We start from the raw sequence: 15,532 nt of genomic DNA on the forward strand, positions 1-15,532 counted from the left end.
TGTGGACGTTCAAATCATTTTTTAATTTATCTGTAAATCTTAAGACAAGAGATCCATTGGTGAGATTGTTTTCATATTGCTGCTTGTTAGGATTTTCTGTACCAGTGGCTGCTTTTTTATCTGGGTCATGCATCAGACAAAGAGGAGATATACTTCTAATTCCAAAAAAGAAAGAAAAAAAAAAGATAGAAGGAAGGGAAGAAGGGAGGAAGAGAGAGAGAGAGAGAAACCGTACAACAAATAACCCAATGGTAAGTGTCTAAATAACAGAGTACATTTATTGTTTGGATACCATAGGGAGTCATAACACTGACCCTGGCATGGTAGACAATTAAATAATATATTATATTCCTGTTCCAAAAGTACTTTCATTTATTTGCCACCAAGGATTTCCCACCTACTCTGTCACATATATACAGCCACCACTGATTCTGTAAATCTTGCTGATTCCAGATCATTCCCCCCTTTTGTCTTTGTTTTTCTTCTTCTTGGTTTGCTCTGGGAATTCCAAATATTTTTACCACCTATAATGTTCAACATTTTAATTGTTTTCAGCTTATCACAAATTTGTCTGATAAACACATTAATGCACACAGAAGGACATTTCAATTAAGAAGATCTGCCCTCCTTATAAAATATTGTTGGTCACAAATGACACAATGTTTTTTATTATAATTCAAAATAAGAAAATTCATTATGGAACATGGGACCTTGGGGCATAGCAGTAGTAGCCACTAGACAAATCCATAGGAGAGCTAATTACAAGAAACAAAAGAAGAAATTTTTATCTTTGTAAGCAGACAACATATATTTTTAGGACCCTCAAAAAAAGAAGAGGATAAGTTAATATTTTTTCACTGTAACTTTAAACACATTAAAATTTTAAAATTAATACCAAAAAGTCACAATTTTTAAAAAAATGTTAAATTCTTTTGAAGTAGGTGGCAGAATTGGTGTCAATATGGGGTAATTTGAAGGGAGGCATTTCTGAGGATCCCTAGAAACCATCGATGCAAATTATTTGTAAATATCTTAACATATTTTAGCTACCGACTAAGCAAAGAAACTACTATGGTAAATGTTTAAAATAACTAAAGGAATATTGCGTTCAGTAAATATAACTAGAGAAATTCAGGATATGTCATTTGTTGATCCCATTTCAAAAAATCACTCTTAAGCATTATGCAGTCAGTTACTACCCAACATTTTAAGAATTCCCTTAGTCACAGCATTAAGGAAAATATAAGCAATAGCTTTAGTTCTGCCAGAAAATATCAAAATCAGATTTGTCAATTTAATATGTTTGGATTTGAGCTATAATCATTGAAATCTTGGGATCTGAATCTGTTGAGTAATATCTATCTTAAACATTATTGATTTGCTAAAATGAAACTACTTTGGCGATGCTGTGGCTCTTTTTCTGAATAGTACTAATTTTTTTATTGATTGATCTCTGTACCCTTGTACGACCCTCTTCCTATTTCCCCCTCCACACAAGCCCCTAGCAACCACTTTTCTACTGCTTATATGAATTTAATTTGTTTAAATTCTATGTGTAAGTGATATCTTGCAGAATTTTTCTCTCTCTGACTTGTTTTACTGAGCACAGTGCCCTCCAGATTCGTCCATATTGTTGCATAAGACAGGATTCCCACCTTTTTATTTTATTTTATTTTTATTTTATTTATTTATTTGACACAGAGAGAGATCACAAGTAGGCAGAGAAACAGGCAGAGAGAGAGGGGGGAGCAGGCTCCCCACTGAGCAGAGAGTCCGATGTGGGGCTCAATCCCAGGATCCTGATATCATGACCTGAGTTGAAGGCAGAGGCCTAACCCACTGAGCCACCCAGGCACCCCGGATTCCCACCTTTTTTAAGGCTGAGTAATTTTCCATTGGATATATGTGATATTTAGCTGATTTATTCATTTGTGGATGGACACAGGTTGTTTCTGTATCTTGCGTATGGTGAATAATGTTGTGACCAACACTGGACTGCAGGTATCTCTTTCAGATCATGGTTTTAATTCCCTTGGCTATATACACAGAAGTGGGATTGTTGGATCATACAGTAGTTTTCTTTTCAACTTTTTAAGGAACCTCCATTCTGTTTTCCATAGTGACTGTATCAGTTCACGTTCTCACCTACCATATATAAGGGTTCTTTTTTTTCCCATGTATTCATCAGAATTTGCTATCCCTTATTTTTTTGGTAATAGACATCTAACAAATTCATGTGACATCTCATTGTAGTTTTGACTTGCATTTCCCTAATGATTACTGATGTTGAGCATTTTTTCATGTACTTGCTGGTTGTTTGTATGTTTTTGGAAAACGTCTGTTCTGGTCCTTTGCCCATTTTTTAATTGGGTTATTTGTGGGGTTTTTTTTAGTGTTGCGTGAGTTCCTATACATTTTGTATATCAGTCTGTTATGTGATATATGTTTTGCAAATTTTTTCTCCCATTCCATATATTGTATTTTCAGTTTGCTCATTTTTGTTTTGTTTTGTTTTGTTTTTGCTTTGCTGTTCAGAGAGGCTTTTTAAATATTGCCTTTGATTGGGAGTAGAGTTTCATATTTATTATGATATTTCAGAATAATGGTACATCTAAAAGTTTACATCTGAGTGGTGATTATCAAAAATATCTCACAAGTGTATGTAATGCTTAATATTATGTACAATGCTTAATACTAAGATGATATTATCAGAGGAATTAAACAAATGTATTAAAAGATTTTAAAATTGTTATAAACAACCTCAAAATAAAAAAAATATAGACTAAACATGATAAAAATGGAATATGAAGGTAACTAATAACTGTGTTAATAAGTATTTATTTCATATGCATGTTAGTGGACAGCCCAAGTACCAAGTGATTTATACAAAAACTACTTCAATAAAATGTATTGACTAGCAGTGTATGTATGTGCCAGGGTCTAAACAAAGTAGGAGGCAACCTGTACCAGCCTCTCAGGACCATTTACAGAAAATGTACATAGTGTTGATTTACAGCTGGCTGTTGGCAGGTTCCTTTGGTTTCTGTTGTTGAGTTGGGTCAGGCAGCCTCGTTTGGGTCATATAATAAGAGAAATTTAAAAGACCTCTTATTTGTATAATGGTGTGGTTTCCCTGAGACCAGGGTGTCTCACAGATTTCTTGATCATCAAAATCTGGATCTAGTACATCCTGCAATACAGAAAGGACCCTGTGGGGTGCCTGCACTTTTTCTTTCATGACATGTAATGCTTTATCTTCGCTAAAGCTGTACTTGAGCATACCCCATGGGATTTCATAAGTCCTTCAACTTACCTGGCACTGTGTAATTGCAAGGAATAATACCATGATACACATTTTACAAATCTAAAATACAGATAATTCTCCCCGTTATGGTCAAGAATTAACAAGAGTGCCCATTATCACCTTTGCAATTGAATATTGTTCTGATAGTTACAGTACAGGCAATAAATAGAAAGGCAAGATGCAAATATTACAATTCCTTCTGAAACCCTGATTGTATATATCAAGTAAATTTAACAGAAGCAACTGAGAAAACTCAACTTTGAGAGAACTTAATAGAGAGGCCTGTGTTTAGGGTCTCTCCAACCATGCTTATGCTCTTCATTGGAGGACTCACGGAACTCAGTTATACTCATGTTGCAGTTTATTACAAAGAAAGAGCTTATCAGAAAGGGGAATGTGCACGGGTCCAAGTTCAGGGGAAACCAGGAACAAATTTCCAAGTGTCCTCTCTGAGTGGAGTCACACGGACATGCTTAATTGTCTCAGCAAGGATGTATGACAGCCTGTGCAAAGTGCTGCTAATCAGACTTACCCAAGCCTTGGTGTCCAGGATTATAATTGGGAGGTCAGACACACTGGCAGGCAACAACTATGTGGTTTCATTAGCATTGTTTTTGAATTAACTAATTTCTCTTAGAAAACCATTGGATTTTTGTAGTAGGTTTGGAATTGTAGAAAATTAGCACAATTGTGTAATGAGTTCTTCAAATATAGGAAGGAATTATTTTTGATTCATTTTAATAAGTACTTATTCAAGATGTACTAACAATGCCATCCATCATTCTAGGTTGAGACTATCCTATAAACAATGCGGGCAAGTCCACCAGTCTCTTGGAATGTATATTATGCCTCTCCATTGGTGAGTAAAGGATCAATGTTAATGTGAATTGAATACATTTATGGTTTTTATATATCACTATGTTAATTTTTCTGCAAGAAACCTGCAACTCTATATCAATCTCAACAAATCAAAGAAGTAATTACTGAGCATCTAAGTACATTCAAAGCAGTCCCCCAGGTGCTGTGAATATATGTGCAGTTTATAACTGAGTTAGATAAAAACAGTTAATACATGAAAAAATAAAATACATTATTTCACCTATCACAAGATAAAATATTAAGATAAATACATTATTTATTAAAATCCATTTTTTATTCTGTACTTAGAACTCAATTACCAAAATTGCTGACACTTTAAGCAATGATATGTGTTAGGTTTGATGATCTTTCCTTTATATATATATGGAATCTAAGACTGGGAGAATTGAAGTATTCTGAGAGACATAAAAATAATACATATCAGAACTTGGAATAACTATTCTACAAAACTCAGGTCCCTTATATCAGTGCTTTTCAAAATATTGCCATGATGGAACACAGACCCATTCAGGGTCAATACTTTTGTGAACAACAACAACAAAACTAAACTACTAGAAATATAAAAATTTCTAAATTATGTAAAAATATAAGCCAGATTTATTAGATTCTACTTAAAGCACGTAAGTGTTATATAAAAGGAGAGAAGGTCAACACTCCCCTGTAGCCTGACAACACCTGCGTGGTGACGGCATTGCCACTGATTTCATGGCATCTAACAGTATTTGGAGGGTCTGGCTGGCTCAGTTGGTGAAGTATGCGACTCTTGATCTTGGGGTTGTGGGTTCATGCCCCACATTGGGTGTAGATATTACTTTTAAAAATTAAATTTTAAAAATTTCTGTCAAATTATTAAATGCATTTCTAGGGGTGCCTGGGTAGCTCAGTGGTTTAAGCCTCTGCCTCCAGCTCAGGTCATGATCCCAGCTCAGGTCCTGGGATCAAGCCCCGCATCAGGCTCTCTGCTCAGCAGGGAGCCTGCTTCCCCCCTCCTCTCTGCCTGCCTCTCTGCCTACTTGTGATCTCTCTCTCGCTGTCAAATAAATAAATAAATAATAAAATCTTTTTTAAAAATGCATTTCTAAAATTTATCTGAATTTCTGTACTTTTCTCATCAAAAAATGAAACAAATGGTTTGTAGTACAACCTTGGTCTTCAAGCCATACTTAGAAGAACTGCTTTCCACTCTGCCACATTATGGATAAATCCAGAGTACTCTGGTAGAAATTCTGAGAGATATTTTGTACACAGGAAAAACTTCTTATGTATTATGAAATAAGATTTGAAGGCACAAATTGTTCATGGTTGGGTGACAGGTAAATAAACATGTCCAATTAAAATAAAAGTTGTGTGTGTTTGTTTTTTGAGACATCTATGGGAGGAAGTTTGAACAGATTGATTGTGAAAATACTTTTTAGTATTCTGAGTTTGACCTTATAGTAAATAAGGAACAATTATATGCATTTTCTTTGAAGATATTCCCTTTCAAGGTGAACACATGATGCCATAGTGCTTTACATTTGGTACATATATATGTCAAAGTGAAGTACATTGCATAGGCCTCTAAGAATTTATTTATATGTATTGTATTTATTGGAACATATCTAAAAAGATGTAGAACTTTATTTTAGAAAGCAAACATGCTAGTGGTGTACTTAGAACTTGGCTAATCATGTTAATTGGTTTATTTATAACCAAATCCAAAGATAGCATATTATTTAAAGAGAAAAATGAGCATTGGGATCATTAAGCATGAAATTTGGAAATATGGTGATTTAATTATTGATGATGTCATTATTATACAAAAAGGTAACTTTTTATATGTCCATGTTGTATTGATAAATAAACTTGTTCCATGATTCACAATCTAAAGTTGATCAACCAGTGTCTCATTAAAGAAATAAGTGTATATGCTACCACTTTCCTGCATTTATTAAAATATTAGAGATGAGAATGTATGTTGTTCATCACTAGTCTTTACTACAAGTTTTTAAACATATTGTTTTTATAGAACCTATATAGGAATTTTGGTGAAATGAACCCTCTACCCAGGAAAAGATATGCAGTATTACAGATCACAAAGGTATGGATACCCTTGAAGCTCAATCTTTGACTACAGAGATCCAAAGTTTAAGAACTTTGTTTGAAGTCTGGTCTGTCTGAATATCTCCTCCCCCTTAGAATGTCTGTTTCTTACCAAAAGCCTTTAGTTAATAATACCCCCCAAATTCTCCAGTGCTTCCTTCCATTTAAGCTCGGTATATATGTGGGATTTTTTTTTCCTGTTTCCTGATTAGCCAAGTCCCCATTGACAGGAGTCAGTAAAAAAGACATCTCTATTTAATTTCTTTATTATCACTCTTTATAGTAAATCAAACTAAATGAAGAGTTAGTGTTAGGATAAGACCACAAAAGTAATAGTTGCTCAAAACTCATATTTTCACAAGTGAAATCTCATTGCATTTATTAATTCATCAAATAAAATGTTCTTTCCTTTTTGCTAATCATTTAATAAGATTGAATGAAAACCATACCAGTTTACTCACTTATTTAAAATATATTTACTGAGTGCCTTCTATCTACCAGTGACTAATCTGGCCATAAATAAAACATCATGTTCTCATGAAGCTTAGGTTAATGGTGCCCTGTGAAAAAATAGACATAAGGCGTAAGTATTTTTATGTAGGATATTAGAAAGAGGTAAATTATTTATGAAAAGTTGGACCAGGAAAGTGAGCTAAGACTTCCCAGGGGATGGAACCATTATAATTTCAAGAAGGATTATCTGAGCAGAACTCATTGAGTAGTGATAGGAAGAGAACCTGGCAAACATGAATATCCAATGGTGAGAGTGAGAAACTGAGGAACATTCAGTGTACCTAGCGTGGAGGAATGAAGGAGAGAGTAGTAGGAGATAAACTCAGAAAGGAAAAGAAGGTGAGGAGGGTGGGAACTACCTTAAAGACCTTCACTTTTACTTTGAGTGAAAAGAGGAGAAACAATGATTTTCAGTGTAAGAGCAGATTATTTACCTTTCAAAAGGTGCATTCTGTAATATATAAGGTAAGAAGTGTGGCCAAATTTTGAGGCTATTACACTAATGAAAGTGAAATATTATAATGATTGAATGCAAGGTGACAGCAGGGACATTATGAAAAATAGATTTTGCGTATGTCATGAAGACAGAATCAACATATTTCCTGAATTCCTTGGTGTGGAATATGAAGTATGACTTCAAATTTTACCTACGCATCTTGAAGGATGAAATTCCTATCAAAATGGACTGGATAAAGTTGTAGATAGAGCAATTTTGTTTTTTTGGTTTTTTTTAAAGGTCAGGAGTTGAATTTTGGAGCTCAGGAGTAAAGTCTGTATAGAGATATAGATTTAAATATCACCAGAATGTACAAGAAATGTAAAGCCATAAAACTAAATGGATATCCCAAGCAGTGTGAGTAGAGGTCGAGGGCTAAGTCTATAAGCACATAGAGTTATTTTTTTCCTCCCACATTGGAGTCATAACAATGACTTCTCCTTTGTATTTTTTTATTTACTCCTACTTATTAGTGAAATATTTTATTTCTTATCTACATGATTCTGAAAACGATATTAACTCTGAAAAGTGAACATGTATACCCCAATATGAATGATATGCATTCAGATAATCATTGTCAGAAGCAAAAAATAAACAAACAAAAAGCAGAATCAAACCTGTAAATGCAGAAAACAAACTGATAGTCACAAGAGGGGATGTGGTGGGGACCCTAGACAAAATGGGTGAAGGAAAGTGGAAGCTATGCTTCCAGTTATGGAATACATAAGTCATGAGAATAAAAGGCACAGCATGACAAATAGAGTCAATGATATTGTAATAACTGTATATTGGGGTAGAGAGTAGCTATATTTATAGTGAACACAGCATAATGTATAAACTTGTGGAATCACTATGTTGCATACTTGAAACTAATGTATCATTGTTTGTCAACTATACTAAAAAAAAAAAAAGACTATACACTATGAAGTGACATGATGCATTTTAAAATATAGTTTCAAAATTTTCACAAATGTCTCTTTAAAAATTGAAATTATTTGGTTCTATTTCATGCCATGAGTACAGCAGTGGTTTGATCTAAAAATAAAATACTAATCTCTAAGGGTTTAATTTTCTTGAAGAGCTAAGATTTTTTTTAAAGTAAATGAGATTTTATACTTCAGTCACACAGCTGTGATACTATATATCTTTCTCCAACACAGTGTTATATTAAAAGCCTGGGTTTTAACTAAACGTTATACTTAACATATAGGAAGAATAACACACTGGTAAAAGAAGACTAGTCATTATGAGAGTCTAATAAAAAATAACTCAGTGAAGAAAATTATAATAAAATTCATCTTGCACCATCCCATAAAGATGTACTTGAATTATTTTGTTGGGTTCAGTCTACCTGTACAAATGGTCTTTGCTGAGTGTAGATAGTTGCAGTAATCACTTGAAATCATCCTACTGATTCCTTTTGGCTTAAATACTGGTTTTTAAATTTTGTACTCACAAAGAGAATGCCTATCACAATTTTGCTTCTCATGTGCTTTCCTACAGCTAGAGGGTTAACATTCAATGTGAATTACATTCAAATCCACTTAACATTTAAATTTACCATTGAAAGTGAATAAAGTGTTATATTTTGTCCTTGAAAATTTTGGAAATGTTTGTTACTTTGTTTCCTAGAGACCAATCAGAGACTGCTCTGAAAAGACTGAATTTCTAGAGAAGTTATTCTATAATAGAAATTTACCAGGAAGTTACCATGGATGGTCCATTTCCAGGTACTTTGCTCACTCTAAAATCTAAATTCCATCCAAACTATGGGGAAATTACAGGCTGAAGTCACCAAGCCTTTAATTATGGAAAACTAAATGTGCATCATTATCTAATTATTCTCAACATCAAGTTATTCTAGGATCTACTGATCTGAACTAATTCCACATGAGTAACAAAGAACTTCCCATAATGGAATCACCTGTGATCTCAAATGAGCTGGATAATTTTGATAATAATAGGTGGATCAAAAGTCATACAGAGGGTAGAATGAGGACCCCAACAAGAGACAGTGCATGTGATAAATTATAAGGCAAGTGTGTTCTGAGTACAACAAGAAATTTAATTTTCTACTATTAGCAATGGAGACTGAAGAAAAATTGTGTGACATAGTGGGGGAGGCAGGATGAAAGATAAAGAAGAGACAATTATCAATCATAGGTAATAAAATAAAGCAACAACAAAAAAAATAAATAGCTTTTAAACATTTATTAAAACTATTTGAGAGGCACCTGGGTGGCTCAGTCAGTTAAGCATCTGCTTTTGGCTTAGGTCCTGATCCCAGGGTCCTGGGATCAAGTTCTGCATTGGGCTCCTTGCTCAGCGAGAAGCCTGCTTCTCCCTCTGCCTGCTGCTCCCCCCTGCTTGTGCATGCTCTCTCTCTCTTTTTCTGACAAATAAATTTTTTAAAAGTCTTTAAAATTTTTTGATCTAAAAATTCCCAGAGGAGTGGGTGCAAACAAAAAGGAGAAAATAAAGAAAAATGCAGAAAAAACAAAAAATATGAACAAATAATAGAAAACAAAGATAAAAATTATTCAAAATAAAAGTTGATTCTTTGAAAAGAATTTAAGAAAGAATTGTAGAAAATTTTACTAAAAATAAAAGGTAGCATACACAAAAATTGACATATAGATCAACAGAACAGAACATAAAACCCAGTAATAAACCCACAATTATATGGTCAATTAATCTTTGACAAAGCAGAAAAGAATATGTAATGGGAAAAAGTCTCTTCAACAAATGGTGTTGAGAAAACTGGACAGCTACATGCAAAAGAATGAAACTGGACCACTTTCTTACACCATACTAAATTCAAAATAGATTAAAAACCTAAATGTGAGACCTGGAATCATAAAAATCCTAGAATAGAGCACAGACAGTAATTTCTCTGACATCAGTTGTAGCAACTTCTTCCTAGATAAGTCTTTTGAGGCAAGGGAAATAAAAGCAAAAATAACCTATATATTGGGCCTACATCAAAATAAAAAGCTTCTATATACCAAAGTAAACAATCAACAAAACTGAAAGGCAGGGGCGCCTGGATGACTCCGTCAGTTAAGTGTCTGCCTTCAGTTCAGGTCATGATCTTAAGTCCTGGATCAAGACCCATCTCAGGCTCCCTTCTCAGCAGGAAGCCTGCTTTTCCTTCTCCCTCTGATGCTCCCCCTGCTTGTGTTCTCTCACTTTCTTGCTCTCTGTCAAATGAATAAAATCTTTAAAAAAAAAAAAAAGAAAAGAAAACTAAAAGACAACCTATAGAATGGGAGAAGATATTTTCAAATGTTATATCTGATAATGTGTTAGTATCCAAAATACATAAAGAATTTATACAAATCAGTAACCAAAAAACCCCAAATAATCCAATTTTTAAAAGGCCATAAGAAATGAACAGACATTTCTCTAGAGAAGACATCCAAAATAGCCAATAAAAACATGAAAAGATGTCCAACATCACTCATCATCAGGGAAATGCAAATCAAAACTATGATGGGATATCACTTCACACCTGTCAGAATGGCTAAAATAAACACAAGCTCAGTCAGTTAAGCATCTTACTCTTGATTTTGTCTTAAGTCATGATCTCGGGGTCCTGGGATCAAACCCCACATTAGGCCTCATGCTCCAAGGGGAGTCTGCTTAAGAATTCTCTATCTTGGGGCACCTGGGTGGCTCAGTGGGTTAAAGCCTCTGTCTTCGGCTCAGGTCATGATCCTGGGGTCCTGGGATTGAGCCCCGCATCAGGCTCTCTGCTCAGCGGGAAACCTGCCTCCCTCTCTCTCTCTGCCTGCTTCTCTGCCTACTTGTGATCTCTTTCTGTGTCAAATAAATAAATAAAATCTTTAAAAAAAAAAGTTTTCTCTATCTTCAACTCAGGTCATGATCCTGGAATCCCAAGATCAAGCCTCACATTGGGCTCCCTGCTTTGCATTGGGCTTCTCCCTCTGCTCCTCACCCCACTTGTGCCTTCTCTTTCACTGTTTATCTCTCAAATAAATAAATAAAATGCTAAAAAAATTTTGAGCCTATAATCAGCCTTCCACTCCTATAACACGTCAAACTGCAGATTCTTTTTTACATGAGTTTGCCAAATTTTTAAGAAAAATATAAATCTTAACTTATATGAAGTTCCTGAGAAAATGAAAATGAAAGCATGTTACCAACTCGTCTAATAAGATCAGCATATATTTCATATGCAAAAAGGACGAGTATAATAGAACCGATGAAATCTAAATCAATTTCAAATATGAACAAATGGGGGAAAAATTAAAGTACTAGCAAATGCTTCCAGCTATCTATAGTAATGATATACCATGGCCGAGTTGGCATCTATCCAAGGAATGCAAGCATAGTTTAGAATCAGAAAAAAAGATTTTATCAATGTAATTCATTTAATTAATATAGCAAGGTAGAAAAAACATGATCCACCCTATAGATGCAGACAATCAAATTAATAAAATTACCTTTATCCATGAAAAAGTACCTCTAAAATGGAGAATGGTCGAAAATTTCTTTTCACTAATAAAAGGCTGCTACCAAAAACCTGTACCGATATACTGAAGTTTACATCCTAGAAAATAAATGGTATGCCAATCAAATGAGAAATAATACAAGCTCACACATTATTGATATTCTTTTTTTTTTTAATGTATTTTTTAAGATTTTATTTATTTGACAGACAGAGATCACAAGTAGGCAGAGAGGCAGGCAGAGAGAGAGGAGGAAGCAGGCTCCCCACCAAGCAGAGAGCCCGATGCAGGGCTCAATCCCAGGACCCTGAGATCATGACCTGAGCCTAAGGCAGAGGCTTTAACCCACTGAGCCACCCAGGTGCCCCCATTATTGATATTCTGAACATAAGAACAAATGTTGTAGGCAGAGATGGTACACAAAAAGTAAAAAGAAGCATGAGGATGGAAAAGAAAGACAAAATTGTTAGTACTTGGCTATATAAAAAAATCCAAAGTAGTTTTAGAGAACAGCAAGACTAGTAAAAATATTTGTTAGGTTTCCAGATGTAGCCAAAGCCAATATAAGTTCTTTTTAACCGTTAAAAATAATAATTTTTTAAAAAGGCAAAACAACCCAATGAAAACAGAAATAAACCTAGAAATCTGTGCTTTTTATAAATCTACTAACATATCAGCCAGGCCTTAATAGAAAAATTAAATAACCTCATTTGATGACATTAATGAAAACTGAATAGGTAAGGAGCCATATCACTTCATCAATGTAAAACCTCATTATCTCAAAAATAGCAATTAAGACCAAACAAATGTATAAATAGGGTAAACCAAAACAAGCTCATCTTAAAATTATTTAAAAGTTACAAAGTTCAATAAACTGAAAAAATTGTTCAGTGAGAGGAGTTTTTCCACCCATTTATCAAGATCCACTGGGAGGTCTCACAATACTTATTTCCAATAATTTTAATTTCACTGAATTTGAAATAATAGGAGAGCTGATGTTATATGATAAACCAACTATAGATTTTAAAGTGATTTGGAGTGAAATTTAAAAGCAATTAAATTGGTCTTCCTAGGCTAAGGTAAAATATTCCATTTGTTTATCTAAAAAGGTTACTCCCGTCTGTCTCCTCTCTCTCTGACTGCTTCTCTGCCTACTTGTGATCTCTGTCTGTCAAATAAATAAATAAAATCTTTAAATAAATAAATAAAATAAAAATGTTATCCCAACAACAAAAACAAAAATAGCATCAAGAATTGGCTCCAGGGCTGTACACACAGATAGAGATGCAGAAGTTATTGCTATGAATTAATCAGATACCATGCAAACCTCTTTTTGGGATACAGATCTTTCCTCACCATTGTGTAAGAGATCACAAAACTGTCCTGAACCAACCTTGATTTAACAAGCAAGAAAGACAAATTAATAGGACAAGGCTTTTCTTGCTCTTTTTCCCTTCATTAGTTCATAGCCTCCCAAAACTTAGTATTTGGTCACCCATACAATCTAAAATCACCACATACCTCAGTACTTCTTTAAAATTACCCACCTTTTACTGTCCTACTACACTTAAGGTAAAGATCCTTAAGCCTTAAAGTAGCAAATGGAATGCTCTGTTTCATCCTTTACATATACATTAGTCATATAAGTAATCCAAGTATTTTAGGAAGAAATGACCTAAATGAAATTGTTCCTATAACAGAATAAGCTAATTCAACCATTTGCTAGCATTTTAAGTTTCACTATTTTTACGTAGCAGATCTTATCATTTCTGAAATGAACTGCCTTTCATTCTAATCAATGTTTAGATATAATTTTCTTTTAACCCCAGAAACACATTTGTCTTTTTAGCTACTGGGTCACTTTTTACTATATGTTTATTATGGATGAGTGTCAGCAATCAGAGCTTAGCAAAAATGGTAAAGCAAAACAAAACTATTTTTTAAAGATAATTAAAACCATGACCCATTTACTTGTTCCTGAAATAACGTTATTTAACATTAATTTTCTATTCCTTACTAAAGTTAAAAGATTTTGTTTTGTTTTGTTTTGTTTCTCTGTTAAAGAGGAAATGTTTCCAGACATTCCATCACAGATTCCTTAATATGGTAAGTAATGAAATCTTGGCTTCTCACATTCTTGTTTTTGAATCTGTCAAGAAACCCAAGTGAAGATTAATTTAAGAATTTCTTATATAGGGGGAGAAGTCAAGATGGCGGAGAAGTAGCAGGCTGAGACTACTTCAGCTAGCAGGAGATCAGCTAGATAGCTTATCTAAAGATTGCAAACACCTGAAAATCCATTGGCAGATCGAAGAGAAGAAGAACAGCAATTCTGGAAACAGAAAAACAACCACTTTCTGAAAGGTAGGACTGGCGGAGACGTGAATCCAAAGCGGCGGGAAGATAGACCCCAGGGGGAGGGGCCGGCTCCCGGCAAGCGGCGGAGCAACGGAGCACAAAATCAGGACTTTTAAAAGACTGTTCCACTGAGGGACATCGCTCCAGAGGCTAAACCGGGGCGAAGCCCATGCGGGGTCAGCGTGGCCTCAGGTCCCGCAGGGTCACAGAAGGATCGGGAGTGTCTGAGTGTCGCGGATCTTGCGGGTATTGGAACAGGAATTCTGGCTACAGAGACAGAGCAGACAGTAAGCTCACAGCTCGGGGTTACCTTGAACCGGTCGCAGGCTCTGTGAGCTCGGAGCGCGGCCGGAGGTCAGGCAGACGGGAGTAACTGGGCGCTGTTCTCTGAGGGCGCACTGAGGAGTGGGGCCCCGGGCTCTCGGCTCCTCCGGGCCAGAGACCAGGAGGCGGCCATTTGTCTTCCCATCCTCTGGAACTCTACGGAAAGCGCTCAGGGAACAAAAGCTCCTGAAAGCAAACCCAAGCGGATTACTCACCCCGGCCCCGGGTAAGGGCGGTGTAATTCCGCCTGAGGCAAAGACACTTGAGAATCACTACACCAGGCCCCTCCCCCAGAAGATCAACAAGAAATCCAGCCGAGGCCAAGTTCACCTACCAAGGAGTGCGGTTTCAATACCAAGGAGAGCAGCAGAATTCCAGAGGAGGAGAAAGCAAAGCACGGAACTCAAGGCGTTCTCCCTTTTTTTTTTTTTTTAGTCTTGCAGTTAATTTAGTTTTTTTCTTTTTCATTTTTTGTCTTTTTTCTCGCCTTCTGGTAAAATTTTTTTTTAACTTTTACCCTTTTCTTTTTAAACGTTTTTTAACTAGTTTATCTAATATATATATTTTTTCTTTTATATTTTTCTTTATTCGTTTTCTTTTTTTTTAATTCTTTTGTTTTTTTTTTTCTTTCTTTTTTTTTTCTTTTTTTCTTCCTTCTTCCTTTTTGAATCTCTTTTTCTCCCCTTTCTCCCCCCTCACGATTTGGGATCTCTTCTGATTTGGTTAAAGCATATTTTCCTGGAGTTGTTGCCACCCTTTTAGTATTTTACTTGCTCCTTCATATACTCTTATCTGGACAAAATGACAAGACGGAAAAATTCAACACAAAAAAAAGAACAAGTGGCAGTACCAAAGGCTAGGGACCTAATCAATACAGACATTGGTAATATGTCAGATCTAGAGTTCAGAATGACAATTCTCAAGGTTCTAGCCGGGCTCGAAAAAGGCATGGAAGATATTAGAGAAACCCTCTTGGGAGATATAAAAGCCCTTTCTGGAGAAATAAAAGAACTAAAATCTAACCAAGTTGAAATCAAAAAAGCTATTAATGAGGTGCAATCAAAAATGGAGGCTCTCACTGCTAGGATATATGAGGCAGAAGAA

General features: G+C 35.1%; 1 pseudogene; it reads left to right on the forward strand.

Moving 5' to 3' along the window:
- Positions 1 to 4,807: 4,807 nt before the first annotated feature.
- On the forward strand, positions 4,808 to 4,907 carry LOC116585462 (annotated as a pseudogene).
- The last annotated feature ends 10,625 nt before the right edge of the window (positions 4,908 to 15,532 follow it).

Source organism: Mustela erminea, chromosome 2 (genome assembly GCF_009829155.1).
Source record: "Mustela erminea isolate mMusErm1 chromosome 2, mMusErm1.Pri, whole genome shotgun sequence".
NCBI lineage: Eukaryota > Metazoa > Chordata > Mammalia > Carnivora > Mustelidae > Mustela > Mustela erminea.